Source organism: Triplophysa rosa, linkage group LG3 (assembly GCF_024868665.1).
Source record: "Triplophysa rosa linkage group LG3, Trosa_1v2, whole genome shotgun sequence".
Lineage (NCBI taxonomy): Eukaryota > Metazoa > Chordata > Actinopteri > Cypriniformes > Nemacheilidae > Triplophysa > Triplophysa rosa.
Genome location: NC_079892.1, coordinates 12,714,997 through 12,735,797, shown reverse-complemented (window position 1 = coordinate 12,735,797; position 20,801 = coordinate 12,714,997). Strand labels below are relative to the sequence as shown.

At 41.6% G+C, this 20,801-nt stretch overlaps 1 protein-coding gene across 1 annotated transcript in view; it reads left to right on the top strand.

The window, feature by feature from the left end:
- Positions 1 to 20,801, top strand: part of b4galnt4a (beta-1,4-N-acetyl-galactosaminyl transferase 4a) — a 208,409-nt gene that overhangs the window by 88,111 nt on the left and 99,497 nt on the right. The gene's annotated exons all lie outside the window — the stretch shown is intronic.

Genomic DNA, 20,801 nt, shown 5'->3' with positions numbered 1-20,801 from the left:
ATATGTGTTGAACTAAAGAGAAATTTGTAAGCATTTTACAATAGCTGTTTCAAGTTTTGAAACAACACTTATTAAACTTTTATGCCAAAAATTGAAGCTTGACAGATGTTTTAAAATATGAATATTTATCCCATGTGAGTATTTCTGTGGCAAGTTGCGTTTAAAGTCCCAGTGAAATTATTTATTTTTATTTTTTATTAAATATTTGTAATGAATATCTTATCAATGTGGGTCATTTTCTTTTTTAAATTGATGTACCCTCATAATCTTCAATTATAATCTGAAAATGCACTTCCGCCCTGAAATGACTATCCATCATAAATGACGTAAAGTAAACGGTTTGGGCAGAGCATCCGTTAACTCCTCCCCTTCAACTGTCAGTCTGCTGCCAGTTTCATTTTAAAATGCAACGGCTGTTTTTATACATCCAATCAATTCGCAGTGAAAAACGCAAGCCACGCCCACTAATTTTCTCATTTGAAATTCCTCTTCACTCGAAAATGTGTCAGAATATGGAAGTAAAAACAATCGCAACTTCCGGTTCACGGGGACTTTAATTAGTGTGAAGATGATGAAATTTATAGTATGTCCCCTTATTATGAACCCCTGTACATAAATACTGATATTTTGCTTAGATCAAGCACCATCAAATATGTTCAGAAGCCGCATATTTTGTCCTCTTACTGGTGGTTTGGGTAGTTTTGTATCAAAAGATTTGTTTTCTGCACTATGCCACATACATTTCTCTCCCACACAGCAGCAAGTGCCAGCCAACATGAAGTTACAGCCGAGCGATACAGAACAGCGTGAGTATTTTTAATGACCCACGCTCAGCGGTGCTGATATCTGACCTTACGTTGTACAGTGTGTAGACTGATGTGTTTACAGTGTTGTGTTGATAAGGTAGCTGGAATGTGTCTTCAACAGTTTTTCTGAGGGCTTCTCTTATTCTAATCCTGTGGATTATAATGAACACAAAAAATGTACAGTAATATACAGACCTGGCCAAATGTGATCTATTAAAGATCTATTAAAAACATACAATAGTTGTACTACTGTGTAAACTGAAGCTCAGTTTAGAAGAATTTAAGGAGGCTTGGCAAAAAATTGAACAAAAATACCAAGCTTATAGAGTCAAGTCTCAGGAGAATGACCGCTGTGTCAAACACAAGAGAGGAGCAAGAAATTAATAACTTATAAAACTCTTAGTCAATGTTTGCTTTATTTCCTGTGAACGTTTTTCTATGCATTTTTAATTAATAATAAAAACAATATTATTATTATTATTATTATCTATTGTTATTATTATTAATGTAACAATAATAACAATACTAATAATAACAAGAGCTGAAAGCAGCACCACGGGGCCAAGCCCCCGAAGGCGCGCCACAAGCGTAATGCAGAGCCAAGAGATCGAAAAACCAGCATAAACGGAACGCACGTGAAAAATGGCAAGAACGAAGGACATACTCTACACAAAAACACTCCACACTGGATTCGAACCCACGACCTCAAAGACTCGAGGCCACTGACCCGTCGGGTTGCGCCACTCACGAGAATGAGTGTTATTAAGACACATTAAGACCCGCATGAGGAACAAAATGTTATTAACAGTAGGTGAGAATGAAATCAAATTGGTGACTTCATCCACAAGTACAACAAACGCACTAGGAGGGATTCGAACCCACAGTCTCTGAGACACCACGCTTGCGGTTCAACAAACTTGCGCCACCGAGCTTGTACAAAGTGTCAGAGATCCTGAGGAGACATGTTAGAGATGCAAGTAGCGACACGAGTCATTCACCGTAGGTGCAGTACAGACCAAAAATAACAGAAGTTCAATTTACATGAAAACAGGTAACGTAAGTGAGCATAAAGTCACGGCACACATTTCCTATATTAATGCACCACATGTCATATACATTAAAGTTACTTTATTATGAAAAAAGACAATGTCACAGGCACGGTCGAAGAAGTAAGAACAGGCAAGAACAAAGCGCAGACTCTACACAAAAACACCCAACACGCTCCACACTGGATTCGAACCGGCGACTTCTTGTACTTTTATCACAGAAACGGAGGAATAGGTGGGAATGAACTCAAGAAGACCATTTTGCATAGTGGTGCACAAAACGTTACTCAGAAAAGTTCAATACGAGAACGCTAGGTGGCGCTGTCTTTTAGCATCGCAGACACGTTCGGGACACTAATTCAATAATACTTAAAAAATTTGGTGCCGATACATCACGCGTTTTAAAAGATATTGCAATTTATGACAAATTTCAAAATGGCGGAAGGGCCGATTATCCAATAGCGACATAATCGTACTCACCCGATCCGGCACGGCACGAGGAATCCGTAGACACAGAAATCACGAGCCATTTTTCAAATCTCGCGACCCATAAGTGGCGCTGTTCCCCATTTTGGCAAGGACCCCCAGTCCTAGGTGTCGATGAAGCGTATAAAGTCTCGTGCCAATAGATCGAAGAATACATTACTCCAATACATTTTTGGGTCAACTTTGAAAAGTTTGCGACCTCATAAGTTTTGAATAAAAACGAAATTCGCAATTCTTTCTAGCTCAGTCCAAAGATAATCTGAGCCAATTTTCATGACAATCTGTCCCAATTTCTAGGACCAGTAGCGAAAAAATACTGTACTTTTCAGGATGGCCACTACTGTAATGGGCGGAGTCTTCTACTGGAATGTAATGAGCTTGAGGAGTGCATGACATGTGCTGAGTAGAATTACTGTGGATCAGTGGGTTCCCTTTGGGGCTTGGCCCCTAATAATAAGTACTTTTATTATTATTATTATTATATTATCGTCTATTGTCAATATTATTATTATTCATTACATTTTTATAATCGTTGTTGTTATTATAACTATTATTCCCTTTCTGTCGGTCTCTCGACGTTGTGTCGAACCGACAGATGGGGTTCGTCCCTGAGAACCAATCGCTTCTGACTTCTTAGAAAAGGCCAATGAAAATTGGCGAATGAAATTTGCATGCCGGACTCTGCCCCCGGATATCCGGGTATAAAAGGGAGACGGCGTGCCTCATTCATTCACCTTTTGTTCTTCGAAGCCTTCGCTCATGATCAACAGACTTCGCTACAAGACTGCCGGCTCTACGACGTGGTGCAGCGGACTGTCCCTTCCTGCAGCGACTTCCCCTGGGCGTCTCGGCGGTTCCAGAAGTGTTCGAGTTTTTTCTCTAAAAGAGCAAATTTCTCCAGCGTGGCATGTCCCGCTGTTCTCGTGGGTGCAACACACTCATCGAGGAGGGGGACGGACACGATGTCTGCTTCCAGTACGCTGGGGCAGATGTTGTGGATACGTCCTGCCCGCATTGCGGGCGGTTGACGATTCAGACGTTGCGTCACGGGTGGCTGTGTTCCCACGGGACTCAGCCACCACCTTGTCTGCTTCCCGTTCCGTGACGGCAGGACTACGGCCCTGCCGCCCACTACAGCGAGCAGCGAGGGTGATATGAGGATTACTGTGAGCGCTAATCCGTCAGCCACTGGCTCGCGGACCGTTCGCACCTCGTCTTGCTCGTCTGACCATTCCCCATGAGACGGTCCGCCGGCTTATTCCTCAATCACGTATCAGACACGGTACGTGATGATGGTTGTTGCAGCATCGGAGGGTGACTTACTGGCATCAGACTCTGACGATTCCTTGAAGCTCCCTCCCTCAGGGGGTTGAGATCAGGCAGAAGCGGACATCGAAATGTCAGCCATGCTTTCCCGGGCCGCCAGCATTGGGTTGCGGTGCACCGCACTGCCTCTCTCTCGACGTTGCAGAAAGACCCAATGTCGAGGATAATCATCAGACATCATCGCCAGGCAGGTAAAACTGCAGAGCCGATCTCCTCTCCGGGGGTCCCCCCCACGGCGAGGGATCCGCACTGCCAGCCATCGAACCACCCCCGGGAGGTCGATGAAGCAGAACGTACCCCTAGCCTCCCTGTCGGTCCCTGGGAGCCTGACAAGAGCTTCCCAAACCGTCACGGTGACTACGGGATACGGTCCGTCTCGGCTACGTGATCCAACTCCCCGGACGCCCGCCCAAGTTTCGGGGCATCCTCTTAACCTCAGCAGAGGCAGGGATGCCCCGTGCTTCGGGCCGAGGTCTCCACCCCTCTGGTGAGGAAGTGATCGTGCTCGTCCCTCTAGCCGAGATGTTCAATGGGTTTTACAGCCCGTACTTCATCGTCCCCAAAAGAGCGGGGATCGCTAGATCTGCGTACCCTGAACAGGCACCTACTCAAGCTGCCGTTCAGGATGCTTACGCAGAAGCGCATCCTGGCATCTATCAGATGTCAAGATGGATTCATGGCAATCGACCTGAAGGACGCTTACTCTCATGTCTCAATTTTCCCTTGTCATCGCCCGTTCCTACGGTTCGCTTTCGAGGGTCAGGCATATTAGTACAGAGTCCTCCCCTTTGGTCTGTCCCTGTCCCCACGAGTCTTCACGAAGATCGTGGAAGCCGCCCTCACTCCCCTCAGGGAGAGAGGTGTGCGGGTACTAAACTATCTCGACGACTGGCTCATTTGACACACTCGTGAGATCTGTTATGTACACACAGGGACCTAGTGCTTCGGCACCTAGATCGATTGGGACCACAGGTCAACCGAAAAAGAGCAAGCTCTCCTCTGTGCGGAGCATCCTCTTTTTTGGTATGGAACTCAACTCTGTCTCCATTACAGCGCGACTGCGCTCAGTCAGTGTTGAACTGCTTGGGTTCAAGCAGTCAGCGGGAAGAGGCTCCTGGGCACATGGCATCCTCGACGGTGGTGATACCCCTCGGGTTGATGCACATGAGACCCCTCCAACACTGGCTACAGAGTCGAGTTCCCTGGAGAGCGTGGCACACCGGCAGCAGGCGGATGGTGATTACGCTTTTCTGCCGACGCACCCTAACCCCTTGGTCTTCAATGACCTTTCTACGGACGGGGGTCCCTCTCGGGCAGGTTGAGACGTGTCAGGGTCGCAGACGCCTTCCTGCAGGGTTACGACCTTGATGCGGTCCTGGAGCCCCCTCGGAGATGCCGCTCTTTCTCACTTTCGATGAAGACGACTCTCGGGAGGACGCTCAAGAGGGTAGCGGACCTACAAGCATTCTCCGTGTCCACAGATTGCCTAGAACTCGGGCCCGGTCATTCTCATGCTATCTTGAGACCCCGGCCCGGCTACGTGCCCAAAGTTCCCACCACTGCCCCGAGACACCAGGTGGTGAACTTACAGGCGCTCCCCACCGGGGAGGAAGACCCAACCCCATCCGTGTTGTGTCCAGTACGCGCAATGCGCCTCTGCTTGGACCGCACGCAGAGCCGCAGAAGCTCTGAGCAGCTCTTTGTCTGTTTTGGAGATCAGCAGGGAGGGCTGTCTCAAACAGAGATTGGTGCACTGGATCATGGACGCCGTCACTTTGGCGTACCTGTCCTAAGATCGCCTACGCCCACTGGGTGAGAGCTCTCTCCACACGGAGTACAGCCTCCTCGTGGGCACTGGCTCGAGGCACCTCTCTGGCAGACATCTGCAGAGCTGCGGGTTGGGCTACACCCATCACCTTCGTGAGGTCCTACAGCCTCCACGTAAAACCGGTATCGGCTCGAGTCTTGCAGGCATCAGGCAAGACCGGCGGCCGGTAGGGTGTACGCCTATGACTTTCTCCTAAGGGGGTCAGCGTACTACTAGCCTCTCTTCTTCCCCCACTGGGTGAAGAACAGGCACTCCATCCATCACTAGCAAGCACCTCCTGCAGGCGGGCTGGGCAGAGCAGCCCTGCCCCTTAGGACAGGTATCTCCAGAGTTATTCGCAACATAGCTCTAACCGGACCTAGTGCTACCAGACGTTGCAACCCCCCAGTAGGGCGGTTCCGTCTGATGTATCCTCATGCTGGTTCCCACCTTGGTAACCCATGACCTCCTTAGGTGGACCGCCACCTCGTGGTTAACTCCTTCAATCCGCACTTTCTTCCCATGAGCTCTCCCCTATCGGTGAGACCATGTTGGTATCTCCACTAGACTCCTCCCTGCGGTAGGAAGTGGTCTCTGTAGCGCATCCCCCACTTGAGGAAGTAGCGCTTACCCAGTGGCCTTACGGTTCCGGGCGGCTTCTCGCTGTTAGAGAAACAAGGCCGCCGCCTGTGAGGCCGAAGGTAGGGGCCTTCCCACCTTTCAAGAAAGCTCTGGGACCCCCTACCTACCCACTGGTAGGTTACAATTTTGCGGTAGTGCTCACGGCTGACACGCCCAGGCCGTCACCGTCACTTCGCTAGAGATTGTGACAGGGCACAGTGTTATGGCATTTTCCATAGGAACCCCATCTGTCGGTTTGACACAACGTCGAGAGACCGACAGAAAGGGAATGTCTCAGTTACGGATGTAACCTCGGTTCCCTGATGGAGGGAACGAGACGTTGTGTCCTCCTTGCCACAACACGTGCTGTCCACTGCAGCAGTCGTGAGAGGTCTCAGGCTCCTCAGAACTAAGGTGAATGAATGAGGCACGCCGTCTCCCTTTTATACCCGGATATCCGGGGGCGGAGTCCGGCATGCAAATTTCATTCGCCAATTTTCATTGGCCTTTTCTAAGAAGTCGGAAGCGATTGGTTCTCAGGGACGAACCCCATCTGTCGGTTCGACACAACTTCACGTTCCCTCCATCAGGGAACCGAGGTTACATCCGTAACCGAGACGTTGTTATTATTATTATCATTATTACTTTAATTTGATGGTTTGATTGAACCTGAGGGGGCATTAAAAGCAATCAAATCACTTATGGCAAGAGATCCCTTTTTCCTATCTCAGTTTTTCTTGCTAACTGCTAACTGTGTAGTAAATGCTGCATCCTACCAACTATTTGCTTGAACTAATATGCGAAATGAGTGGAGGATGCAATGATAAACATTTCAAACAGTAGTATGCAATGTTGTTGTAACATGATTGCTGCATTACATGAATATATTGTACTTTTAGTACTATACTGTACTTTTCTTTTGCATAAATAAATACCTTTAAAATTCAAGGACTAGTCAAAATTTGTGATTGATATCATATTCTGTTTATTCATCACACTGGAAATGAAAGGTCACTGAGTGCATTGCATTGTGGGATACTATCCCATGCACTGTGACCTGGTTGTATACTGCACATTTTGGCAAATGTAATAGGTCATCCAGGTACTTAATACCTGCAAAAAATTCACATAGGCACAGCATGCATACCGCACACTAAAAAATAGCATGAATTGTATGTAAGCATGCTATTCTGAACATACAGACTTTCTTATACGCATACACGTACAGTTATTTGACCCAAAGGCATCATATATATCGTCGCTGTCGGGCGGAAACCTCCTATCTCCAAATTTGGTCAATTTCATATTTTTTCACAAATCGATGCTATTGGTCAGTCCCCATGTGGGTCTGTTATTTTTACAAATTATTAACCAATCTAAAGTGTTGAAAATAGCTTGAGAGCAAATCTCTTAACTCCATTGGACACTTCAACTGTCTGAGAAGTCTTGTAACTCCACCTCTTCTTCACTCCGCAGGAGCATCTCAGCATTACGTCTCCTGATTGAAAGTTTTTTAGACAATAACGAGTGAAAATAGTTAGGTTAGATACATTTGAGTAGGCCTGTTTTGTTAAAAATCGATAGCTGTAATTCTTCGGTGCAGAAGGAAGCCCATGAGCCACGAAGGTAAGTTTGCGAGCAGATTTGGCGAATTTCCTCCTATTAGACAGCCTATAGTCAGCTCATCGTTTTTTGTATTACATCACTTATAGTTCTTAAACCTTTAAAATAGAGTTTAGGAAGATGTATGTAACCACAGTCGTTAGCTTTGGTTAACTATTGAAGCCTTTTCTCTTGTCAAGAGGCTCAACGTGACTGCCGACTTTATTTGCGTGCAGATTAATTTCCGCCTATATTAGACAGCCTGTTTAACGTTTTATTTTGGTATTGCATCACTCATAGCTCTAACGTTTAAAATAGAGTTTAGGAAGATGTATGTAACCACAATCATTAGCTCTTAAAGCCTCGTCTCTTGTCAAAAGGCTCAACGCGACCGCAGACTTTGATGAACACTGCTGGCAGCTGCGACGTCTGTGTCCGTACCATTCTTATCAATGACAGCGTAATCTCGTATCTCCCTGCTCCCAAGTCATAAACCTTGTATCTCCGATTAAACATGGTTTTGGGGAAATGTTGTGTTAATGTTGGTACACAACAGTATATGATAGCAATATAAGGTATAATGCCAACTTTAACGATACAATGTTTAATAACTCAAAAAATATGCAGTTTTTTAAATTTCCTGAAAAATAATGATTTTGGAGATACGAGGATTCCGCCAGACAGCGACGATATATTTACCGCTCGTTGTCACAGAGATCCACAGTGTTTGCGGCTCTCTTGAGTCACATCTCTAGCAGGCGACCCTTCATCATATTGTCATCCTCACCTCTTAGTGTAATAATGAGATTCATCACATGTAGCTTGCAGTTGTGCCTCCACGGGTGCACATCATCTGTAACCTTGTAGCCGCATGAACAGAGCACGGCAAGATAGGAAAATAATTACAAGCCACGTGGTCAGAAGGACACCGCCAAGGCTAAATTAGTTTTTATTGTGGGGACCCTTTATAAATTGCCCGTACATTTGCGAGCGGGTACATTTGAAGTGATGCACGCATGGCCAGAAGGAAATCATTAAAGGGTAGAGGGGGTTGTTTTTAAAAGCACTTAAAACCACAACATGCAGACACACTTACATACGCATACAATGTGTGGAACAACACACTAAGAGTAGTGATTCAAGCATGACTGTATTACAGTAAAAACTGTAATGTCAGAAGTGCGCGTTAATAGTTTGTTTTACCTTCTGAGGTAATGTTGGTCGATATGTGATATTTGGATAAATCTTTGACTGAACTTAACTTCCCCCTTCCTGTCCGGAGGGAATGTGAATTATAAGAATGAGGAGTCACCACAGAGCTTGGCTCATACAAACATACCCACAAAAGCAAGAGATTGGCGCTCAGCAAAAATGTCATTGCCAGTGATGGGGTGGCAGCCATAAGCCTATTAGGGAGTTAATAAATCAGGACCAGAGCTGTGCCAGGAGCCGCTGTTGAGCCCGGCTTTATGAGCACTGAGCAGATTATGTCCATTGAGTTTCAGTTTGGCTGCATCCAAATCGATGGACTGAATGAGAAAAACATTGACCGAAGATTTGATTGCATTTTGGCTTCCATAGTGAGGTTTGCTCATCCAATCGCCCCCTGTCAAATGCCAAAGTTTGTCGCCAAAACCTTTGTTCATTTCAACACTGTTTTGCATAAGAATGCTGTATTAAAGTCCGCTAAAGGGACAGTTCACCCAAAAGTGAAAAGTCTTGTATCAATTATTCATCCTCATGTCATTCCAAACCCATATGATTTTCTTTCTTCTGCAGAACACAAAAGATGATATTTTGAACAACGTTGGCAACCAAACAGCATTGGACCCCATTGACTTCCATTGAATGAACACAATACCACTGAGACATTTCTCAAAATATCTTCTTTTGTGTTCCACAGAAGAGTCATATACAGGTTTTGAACAACATGAGGGTGAATAAATGATGAAAGAATTTTCATTTTTTAAGGATATCTGTGATTAGTGATGCGCGGGTCATCTCATAACACGGGTTGCGGTGGGTAAAGAACTTCTATTGACAATTTCTTTTTTACCTTCTGAGGTAATGTTGAAGGTAATGTGGGGCAGATTGGGGCGGGTCATTAAAAACTAAATAAAAAAACATGTATGTTGCGTGCAATTCCCTATAGTCTATATTAAATATTTTGGAATATATATTTTCATATTTTATCAGGTTCTTTGATAAGGTTACAATACGTAGGCCTACGTAGCAACGTAACTTGTGTGATGTCCCCAAACCGAACACGTCACGAAAGCGCCAAGCAGCTCCCGCCACCAGCCACAATAACAAAACAAATGGAGAAATAAAGTGAAGATGGAAGACGAGGCGCGGGAGAAATTAAGGTCGGGAATTTACACCATTAAAAGAAAAGAAGGTCAAGCTGCTAAATCGAATGTTTGGGACCGGTTCTCAGAAATACGTGAAGTGCCAGTTTCTATGGTTCATAAGCGTATGTTGTTGCCAGTTTACAGGGCGATGTTTCCAAGCACTTTTAGGCTGAAATAAAGTCTGTTTTCATTTACATTACAATGCCTAGTATGTCTATTTAATGGTCGCGGGTGTGGGGCGAGTTGTAAAAATAGATACAGTGGTGCGGTGTGGGCTGGGGCATTCCAAATTATTTCATTAAAGCGGGACCCTCGGGTTGGAAAAAACCTCGACCCGCGCATCACTAATCTGTATGCTAGTGTGCCCCAAAACAAATATGCATTTAGAAGATATACGCAGATATACAGTCAGTGTACAAAGTGTTACTTTCACTTCCACCATTACTGACCAGTGATTTTCATCAAATTGCAGGCTGTGAGGTAAATGAAACTACTGGTTATTTTTAAAGGGGAGGAGCCAGATGATATGTCCCACCCTAACTTCAGTGTTCAATGGAAATTACATTAGCATCAAACAAAGCTGCACTTTTAGGCAAATTTTAGACACTTCAGTGGGTCTTTAAAGAAATATTCCAGGTTAGTTATGCAATTCTGTTGGTAACGACCTGTTTTTTAGGGTATAAACATAACCATTGTCATTGGCAGCTCACTAGGTTTGAGCAGGGATGTGATTTTTCCGTATAAATATGGATTTCCCTATTTTTTGTACTTTTTGCATACATTTGATTTATTTTAATTCGGAGGTTGGGGGTTTGGGGATGTGCATGTAGCCATCATACAGCCGGCCAACAGGATCCTTTCTACGCTCTCTACGGCATGCACACGCTTGCAATGTTTGTTGTAAAGCGCTTTGAGAAAGCAACTTTTAAAGGCGCTATATAAAATAAATGTATTATTATTATTGTTATAAATGCAGAGTGACCGATTCATTCAGAACATAATTTTGCGAGTTATCTTTATGTATCCAGAGAGTCAGTGAAAAATATACGCCAAACACAGCTGTTTTGTTACTCAAAAAAACGTGTGGTGTCATTTTTAATAAAGTGGTGAACTGAACAGCGTTTTGTAACGTATACAGAAAATGTATGTATGATATGCTTTAACTGTCATGCCTCACCTTGTCTTCTTTTCTAGTCTTGTGGCAGGATCATGACAGTCCCACGTGTTTTGTGTGGATGCACATGGCCATTGTTTGTTTGGCCATGTGCTCCCCTGTCCCGTCTTGACCCCGCCCCCTCGTTTCCTCGTCTAGCTTCCCGCCTGTAATTATCCCCTCCACCTGCCTAGTGTTATTATCCCTTGTTAGTTCCCCTATTTAATGCCCTTGTGTTTGCTGTCCTGTGCTGTTTTGTTTTGCTTAGTGGATATACTTACCTTGTGTCTTAGTTCCAGTATTCCAGTCCTGTCAAGTTCCAGAAAAGTGTCTAGTTTTGTTGTTCCTGTTCTCTCTTGTTTTTTGCCCCCTCGTGGTAAGTCTTAGTTTTACATTTGTTATTGTTCTGTGATTGTTTTTCCCCCATCGTGGGTCTTTATTTTGTTAATTAAAGTTCTGAGTTTTTGTATCCGCTGCCTGCATTTGGGTTCTCCTTCTTGGCTTAACCTGACATTAACATTATAACATTATCTATACAGAGACTAAAATAGGCCATTCCGTGATTTAATTGCTTGAAACTATACAAATGGCCGATCTTGACACTGTCTCTATATATAAATGCGTTGAAGTCTCTACTGAATGCTTACATTCAAATTCACTAAAACTGCAACATGCAGCGTTTGCAAATACATGTGGATTAAAGAGTACATATTACGAGATCATGTAAATTACATTTCATGCAGTGTGTAATGTTGCCGTGTGTGAAAGTAAGCAGTCTGCCAAGTTGTAAAGCCGAAGATGAATGAATAACAAAGTTATTGGCTTGGAAAAAGGGAGTCAACTCTAAATCACGCAAATGAGTCGTGCCCTAGTCCGATTCGCGAACCGCCGTGGACTTACGTCACTACATATAGTCCCCGCCTTCGTTTTGCTAGGACTGGTAGACCAATCACAGCAGACTAGACCATCTGACCAATCAGATCAGAGTACGCTTGTGAAAAGGAGGGGATTAGACGGATGATTCGCCGAACGAATCATTTGAGAGTCAGTCAAGAAGTAAGGTAAGAAAAACTGCGTATTATAACAAAATAATAGTGTTTTTACGCCTTGTATGTACGTAAATTTGTTGTTGGACACTCCATAAACCAAAGTGGGACCTTAAAAATCAAGGTATATTTACTCTTTAATGCTGACAAACGCTGATGAATGATGTAGATGCGCCATCTAGTGGCTGTGCATGGAAGTGAGGCCACAGTATTCTTTACTGTTTGTGTTTAATTATTGTTGATTACAATAAAATTAAAGGCGCAGTTTTTGATTTACAGCGGCCACTATCGTTGTATTATAGATTTGCAACGAATCTCTCAGTCCAAACACGACGGTGGCCACCACAGTACAAAAAGATGTCGTCGGCTGAGACAGCGTGTCTTCTCATGTTGACGCAGGGAAGAGATCATGCGGGCATTAGAAAGACTGTAGAAAGAGCGATGTCTTATTTATTACATAAACTAAAAGGTCTGTGGATTTTAAGTATTAAAAGAAGGATAAAAGTCAGGCAGGAGCTAGGACCTGAGTTAATATTATAAAGTCTTTCCAGGGGAGAGGAAGAGGAAACGCGTGTTGTAGAGTTGTTTGTCCGTTTAGGGCTGCTGTACAAGACATGGCGGCGAATTCAATGTATGTTGGGCCGCTCTGTATGTAGATATAAACAGCTTATTCTAAGGTATTACAAACATAACGGTTCATTATGTAAGGTCTTTATACACCTCTGAAGAAATAGTTTTCTATATTATATTGCATTTCTGTGAATAGATCCTCCTAAAAACCCTGTTCCTTTAAAAGTAGGCCTCATAAACTACTCAAGGGGTGCCATTTGTTAATGCCATCTTATTTGACATTAGCATAAGATATTTGCACAAAGCATCAACCTATTTTATTAAATATTGTTTAGGTGACTGTTAAACTAATAAACATTTGAACTGATATTTTGCTAACTGAAAAATATATATTTTTTGGAAAACAGTTGCCTGTTTTTAATCATGTAACATTTAATTAGTAACATTAAAGACTATTTTTTGGGGGGGGGTGCATGCGGTCTTTCTTCTTTTTTGTCCTTGGCTTGAGTTTTAGCCACTTTCTGTTTTAATTAATTCCGTTGACAACGAAGACATTCTGAAAAGCCACCACGTTTCACGCAGAACAGCTGGAGGAGGTGCGATCAAATTGAAATTTGGACTCAAGCAACTGTTACAAGGACTTAGCATATGTTCCTTAGCAAACCCATCAAAACTCAGTGGAGGGTTTCCAGACTGTATCATAAACACCTAAAGCAGAGCTTCATCTCATTGTGAGCATGTGGGGATTATTAGTGACAGCTGTGATGTGTCAGACTGCTTGGGATCTGGTGTCTCTCATATGAGCATGCAGTATATGCTAGCTCTGTCACCTCCGCTGTACCATGCCTTCTCCACCCCGCTGGCCTGTCACTCTCCCGCAGTTATGACTGCCCCATGACTGGCACCAGGTCAGCAGTGGGCTGGAAAGAGTGCTGCTGTGAGAGTTGCACCTGCTGTTAGGGTGGTTCAATTTCTTTATTGAACAAATCTGATGAGGGTCTTATCCCAGCTAACAGGAAACGTTCTCAGAACTTTGACTAACGTTGTATGAAAGTACTCTGAAAGTTTATAAATGAACATTTTGGCGGAAATGTTAGTAGAACGTTGTTTCAAACATTTTTGATGATTAGAAAACGTTCTAAGAACGTTATCATAAAGCACTATTCATACATTGATTAGTGGAACGTTTTAACAACGTTACTACATTATTATTTATTGTTTATTTTATTATTTTATTACACAGCTGTGTTGGAGGTGACTCTGAAACTTACTTGGAAATAACGTCTTGAACAGTGCTCGAAGTCAGACGTTTGACCTCTGAACTTTAGGCAGATCAACCCCAAAGTAAGGGAGATGTCATTTGATATCACGCCCAAGATGCCTGCATTATTGCATTGAAAAATAATAGCACACTTCATTTTAGCCTGATGTATAAGCATCAGTAATGGTAAGCCTACATTAGAGAGCAACGCTTATACAACGCTTAGCAATAATTCTTACATAACCTTACATTATTTAGATTTTTGCAATACATGAGAATTTGTGATCAAATATGGATGATATGCTGAACTTTCCCCTAAAATAAGTATTCTAAGGCAGCATGCATTAATAAAGAGGAGCTGAAAGGAGAAAATAGAACATCATTTGGGACTTTCTGTCTTTTATTCTTTTGTGATGCCATTTACTGCTCATCTTTTATTCTTTTGCGATGGTATTTACTGCTCAGGGCTTCAAGGAGTTTTACATAAGATGTATTCATTCAGGAGCACGTAGCATGACATTTCCCATTGTGACGACAGTAACATTTATTATTGCAAACTGTGAATGTACATCATCAGCGCTTGCACATATATTTTACCTTCATGTTCAATAACCGAGGCAATTTTGAGAAATAAACACTTAAATAAGATTTTCCAAAAAATAACTAAGAAAACATGTTGCTACAAAGATGGCTTTGGGTGGAGATCCTCATTCAGCTTTCATAGCCAGGCATTTTCCTCTTATTTCTTGCCTTTCATATAATTTTCCAACCGTATGTCCAGAATCTGAAGTGGCAGCTTTGTGTCATACATGTTGTGCGTCAGTGGAAACCAAGGTTGTGTGGACATGTACCGAAGAATCGATGCTCTTGTGTTTGTACCATTTCTGTCTGAACTGAGATGATGAAGAGAAGCTGGTTGGGTAAAGTTGTAATAGAACTTAATTCTGTGATAGGACTCATCTCATTGGAAATTATGGACAATTGTGAAGCTATTGCGGCCACAGGTGAAGTCGTGGGTGAGAGTACTTATATTTAAATTCTCTGCCTCCGACTTCAAAGCGTTCAAGTCAATCAATCCCAATGTCAAATGTAAGCAAAACAAGATGCAATTAAGCATAAATGAATGTGCTGTGAAATTAATGACTGCACATTAGTCACTGTTATTTTTAACCTTAAAATAATATAAAATGAAGCTTCTTACTGAAGTCAAAGGGAGCTACAAATAGATTCAACTCAAATTGAAATCTAAATGAGATTTTGTCTCGAACAAATGTGTTATGTCAAGATTTGAATGAACAAACCAAAACTTTAGCAAATCCGCTATTTACTGTAGTTCTAGATTTGATAATAAAATAGATTAGCATTGATACAGTTGCTATTTTAAGACCAAAAATCGAATAGAAAACAGTTGCTATTTCATTTCTTGTTCTAGAGTATAAGTAGGGTGACCATTGTTGCATCCGAAATCGCATACTGTGACTGTACGTACTGAATTTGAATAAGTACCTATCGGCCTTTAAAACAGTACGTTCTATATAGTATGAGTGGGAGTAGTATGAATACATTTCAGACATACTGCATCCGCCATGTTTCATGGTCATGTGACCCATATGCTCTTTGACCTGTGACGTATTAACAACAACCTATACGTACGTGAGCGTTGATAAAACATAATTTAGACACGAGAAATTTATTTATTGGCACTTACATTGGAGCAAATGTAATAAAGGACGTCCGCCTTAAAGTTTTCCGCTATATTTATTTGATTTACTTTTTAAATTTGACCGTCGCTCAGCTCCCATGGTATCATGGGATAGAGAAGTGTCCATCTGATCCACACTCCCGAATCTCGGCGGAAGTAGTAGACCATCCGGGTATTTCTCGCCTACTGTTTTGTGCATACTGAGGTTTCGGACATACTATTCATGACTCATACTCATTTTCGCGGCGATTACGGACACGGTGCATATATGTCATTTTTCCCGGACACGTCTCGGATGCGGTCGCATTTGTCCACCGCATACATCACCGAGGTTCTCACATATCAGTTAAAAACGTTATGGTTGCGACAAATGCGACCTCCGGATGACGCACCCGAAAAGTGTCCGGGAAAAATGGCATGTATGGTCACCCTAGTATAAAACATTACGTGCTTGTGCTTGGCCTCATGCGGATGTGATAAAGAAGGGATATGTTTCTAGTCGGTTCTCTGTCAGAGCGACTGCTGAAAGCAAAGTCAGCTGCAGAAAATCGTGTTTAGTTACACAAGATTAAGTTTGGCTTTGTGTATAATCATTAACTGCAATTTTCACGGCATTAAAGCACCTGCACTCTATTTTCAGAAGAGAATATTAGCATACTGCATACTGCGCAGTATGCAATGTGTTCAGCTTTATGTGATAAATGAAAGTTGTATGCTACATTGTTGTCACACGACTCCATTAGGTTGTATGTTTAATTCGGGATGCTGGTTATCATCTTAAAAAATAAATTGAAGATATTCATGCAATTTTGTGTATAAATGACTTTTGCTAGTCTGATACATGAGTCGAGAAGTTTTACGGTTTGGTCATCACGCTTGAAATGGTAGGTCAAGTTAAGCGCATTACATTGTGGGATACAGTCGACACATTACTAGTTGTAACCATTATTGAGAATATTACAGTACAACTTTACTCTCTAAAGACAATGGTGTGAATAATTTATCACGTAATAACAGAACAATTTATTTTCATGAACTTGTTAGCTATTGGGTCTTAAGTGAAAACTTTACTACAATGCTTTCTGTCTGTGTTGTAAGATGAATGCTGACAACAAAACGCATGGATGACAATAAAAAACAAAGATATCTTATGTCTGAAAATGTCGCCCAAAGGATTGTTTGCTGTATTTATCTTTTTTTTCATATGATTTTCTAACCTTAATTCAAGAACTTTGGTTCCAGAGTGGGAGTTACATGTTGTGCGTCAATGAAAATTGTGGGTATGTGGACGCGGAGGGCAAGATAGATGCTGGTGCAGTTTTTTACAGTCTAGAAGTCCTTGTACAATTTTTGGACAAATTTATGCAGCTTAACACATCCAACACTTTTTGTCTGTTCATTTATTAAATACATTGGGTACAACTTCCCCCACAAAATCAGAACATAAAAAAAGAGACATTATGCTTACAACCCATATATTAGCTTAACATCAGGTGTTTGATTAGCAGATAACACACATACTGATAAAAACATGTAACTTGTATTAAATGTATTGCTTTGGATAAAAATAGTGCTTTTGGAGACATGCATGAATGTAAAATAAGGACACGTCATATGGGAAGCCAGTTTTTGTAAACATGTAGCATTTTCATAAAGCGTTAAATTCTTGCTAAGTTTAATGAATGCATTACCCTTGCATAGATCATCTCAAAACATTTTCTCTTTCCGGCTAGCTGCTGTTCTCAGTTCATCCGCGCAAAGACAAAGATGACTGATGAAACAGATCGCGCAGGTCATTATCCTCCACGTCGCAGGGCAGACGAAATTAAAATGTGATTTGTGGAGGGGCCGTGTTTTGTCGTTCTGGTGGATAAGCGGACGTGAGAAATGCGCCTGGGCCTTCTGCTCGGAGCCTGTTTACCCCTGTACAAGGAGAATTAATTAACCTCATTAATATTCTGAGCTCGTACCTTCCGACACTTTCTCATGCCTGGGATTCATCTCAGAGTTTTTTTTATGTTCAGCGCTTTGTCTTGCGGTGCGATCTGACTTCAGGTCGGATTTACAGTGAATGCAATAATAGATGAAGCTACAATTTTTAAAAAGTAAGATGGTCTTGGATCAAGATCTAGCCAGACGCTTTGCTTTGATGAATTTTCTTGTAATAATAATGAGAGCGGTATACATGACTCTCCCGACAGTCAGTGTGTTAGGAAAATTTATCGCGGCTTGACCTTGGAGGATTTCCCTGCTTTTTCTTGATTCTTAAAGGTAAAGTGTGCAATTTTTACACCAATTTTTACAGGGGAAAAAACTGATGAGATATCTTTAATCGATCAATTATTTATCTTAGATATTAATGAGATTAAATGAAGAGCAAATGAAAACATTTGTTGAATCTCTTGTGTGTTTCAAATATTTCTCCAGAGAAAAAGAGCATTCTGTAAAGTCAAATGTAATTTTACAGAATGTTTTTTTTTACAGAAACAGACTGCAAATTTACATGCCGAATGGAAAATAACAAGATGTCGCAAATTTCTTTATGCATTAATGTTATTTTACTGTTTTTGGTGCCCCAGCTGCCGCAATATTAAGTTTTTGCCCATATCTGACCCAACCATGGGTAAAAAAACAACCCAGAATGTACTATATACTGCTGAAAAAGTATGAGCAGTATGATAGCTTGATGTTATAACCCAACCAGTCATTTCAGCTGTCCCCTGTCAAACCGGGCAGATAATAACTAACACAATATATAAAGGCCACGGTTACTGTGACTGCTCATTGACAGTATTGAGTTCAAGCCACTTCTAATTGGGTTTTGTAATGGTTCAGTGCAGTTTTCAATTAACGCCGCACATTGACATGTGACACATAGTTGAAGAAAAAGATTAATATGAAGAGAATTGAACTGAGAGCGAAACAGAAGAGTTTGTGGCCCTGCTATTGGTTTGACCCTTTTTGATCTAACCATGGGTTGAAAAAAAAAAAAAAAATTTAGAGTGTATTTTTCATAATTTGGAAGAAAACACCATCACAACTTCAGTTTTATGCCGAACATTTAATTAGTATACACGATACTAAACTTCTTCACCGATACCGATTATCCAGAGTGATATAGGCTGATACCGATTCTGAAGATTAAATTAAAATTTCTTTAGTTTCTGAATGTTATTAATTCACATACTGACTATTAATATTGAACATCAAACGGGTGATGTTTCTTAACATTTTCTATATACAGAACTCACATTTATTGCATTGTCCTGTCCTCTTTTGATTGACGGCATATATCGGCTGTTGTTAGTGTGAATTGCTTTTATTGACCGATACCGATTATTGGCCGGTATATCTGTATAATTATTATTAATATTTTCCTATAAAATACATGCTGTACTCAGTGTTGCCAGATTGGGCAGGTTCCCGCCCAATTGGGCTTCTTTTGAACGGGTTAGACCGGAGAAAAAGGCATTGGGCGGGTGGACAAAATTTGGGCTGCTTATGAAATTAAAAACCCGCCCAAGCAGCTTGCCTTTTCTTTGCTTTTGATTAGTTAAGTTATTTACGAAAATAATGTGAAGTGCAGTCATAAACGCATTATTCCTTAACACAGCCCTTATTGGTTCAGTTTAACCAATCAGGTCTGGGATAGTGAGACCTCACCTGTCAATCAATCTACAGTTGAGATCATGTGATGGCTCGTGAGTGACAGGGTTTTGGCGTGATAAAGGACCAGATTTTGTATATTGAAGCGATCGCAATGCCAAAGTGGCCCAAATATATGTTGCACGATTAGGGAGAGTAACTCAAATCTCACAACGTGGATTACACATGTGGTGACAGAAGACTCAAAGACTTTGTAAATACAACTATAACTGAATTCACAGCAGTTGAATGATTTAATAAAAAATGTAAAACGTTACTTCTCTTCATCATACTCGTCCTTGACAGCTGCTGGACTTGTTAAATTTGCATTATATGTTCTGCAATATTTACTTCACGAAAGACGTACTGTAGTTCTGTCAGATGTTAAGGCAACTCTCAAAGGTAAGCGCACATTATTGTTGCTGCTGTTCTTTTTTTCTTCTGTTGCATGTATCAATGAATTGCACATTTTTGGCTGCCGTGGTGTGTGAATGAAGTTCATGAACGAGTGGAAAATGCCTATTCAGCTTTCTGAATCCGATTAATTATAGTGGGCACTTTTTGCACAAAATGTGTTTTTTGAGGGTTAAAGTCATTGTTTAATTTCTTGATTGTCGCTTTGAAGTGGTTTCTGGACATATTAGTCATATTTTCTAACTCTCTTTAATGCTTTGTTTGATCCGTTTGACCTGTTTTCCTGGTTTAATTATATTTTTTCATCTTGTCATAGTTCGTTTTAAGGAGATAAAATGGTCATTATCATCGTTGATTGACATTGCAATACATTTCTATCACATTATTTTGGCAGTTAAAATTTGGGCTGGTTTTTGTTGGAGTGGGCGGGTTTTATTGAGCCTTTGGGCTGGAAATTGTCCACCCAATCTGGCAACACTGGCTGTACTTATATTTTCTGCAAATATGAATGCTTGGGTTGCCAAATAGATGTTGCTACTGTGTTGACTTGATTTACATTAATGCTTTTAAAGACACTTTATCTAAAGCAACATTGAGTGCATTCAAGGTATGTTTTATCAATTTGCTCATTTCTAGGAAATCAAATCCATGACCTTGGTGTTGCACCTTTGAACAAACAACTGAAAACTGCACTGAAATGCAATATTGTGATGTTGTTGAAAAATATATAAAAGCATTTTGCAAAATATACGAAAAAAACATGACCTTGTTGCCAGTTTTTGTGAACATCATTTTCTCTATTAATATGGTACATACTGTACAGTTGTTGTGGTTAGCTGCTCTTCCAGCTGGGCTGTTTTAGATGGAGACCAACTGGAAACCGGCTAAACCAGCTGAACCCCAGGTTGGTCAGCCTGGAAGACCAGCTAAGACCACCTCAACCTGTTTTTTAGCAGTGTGCAATA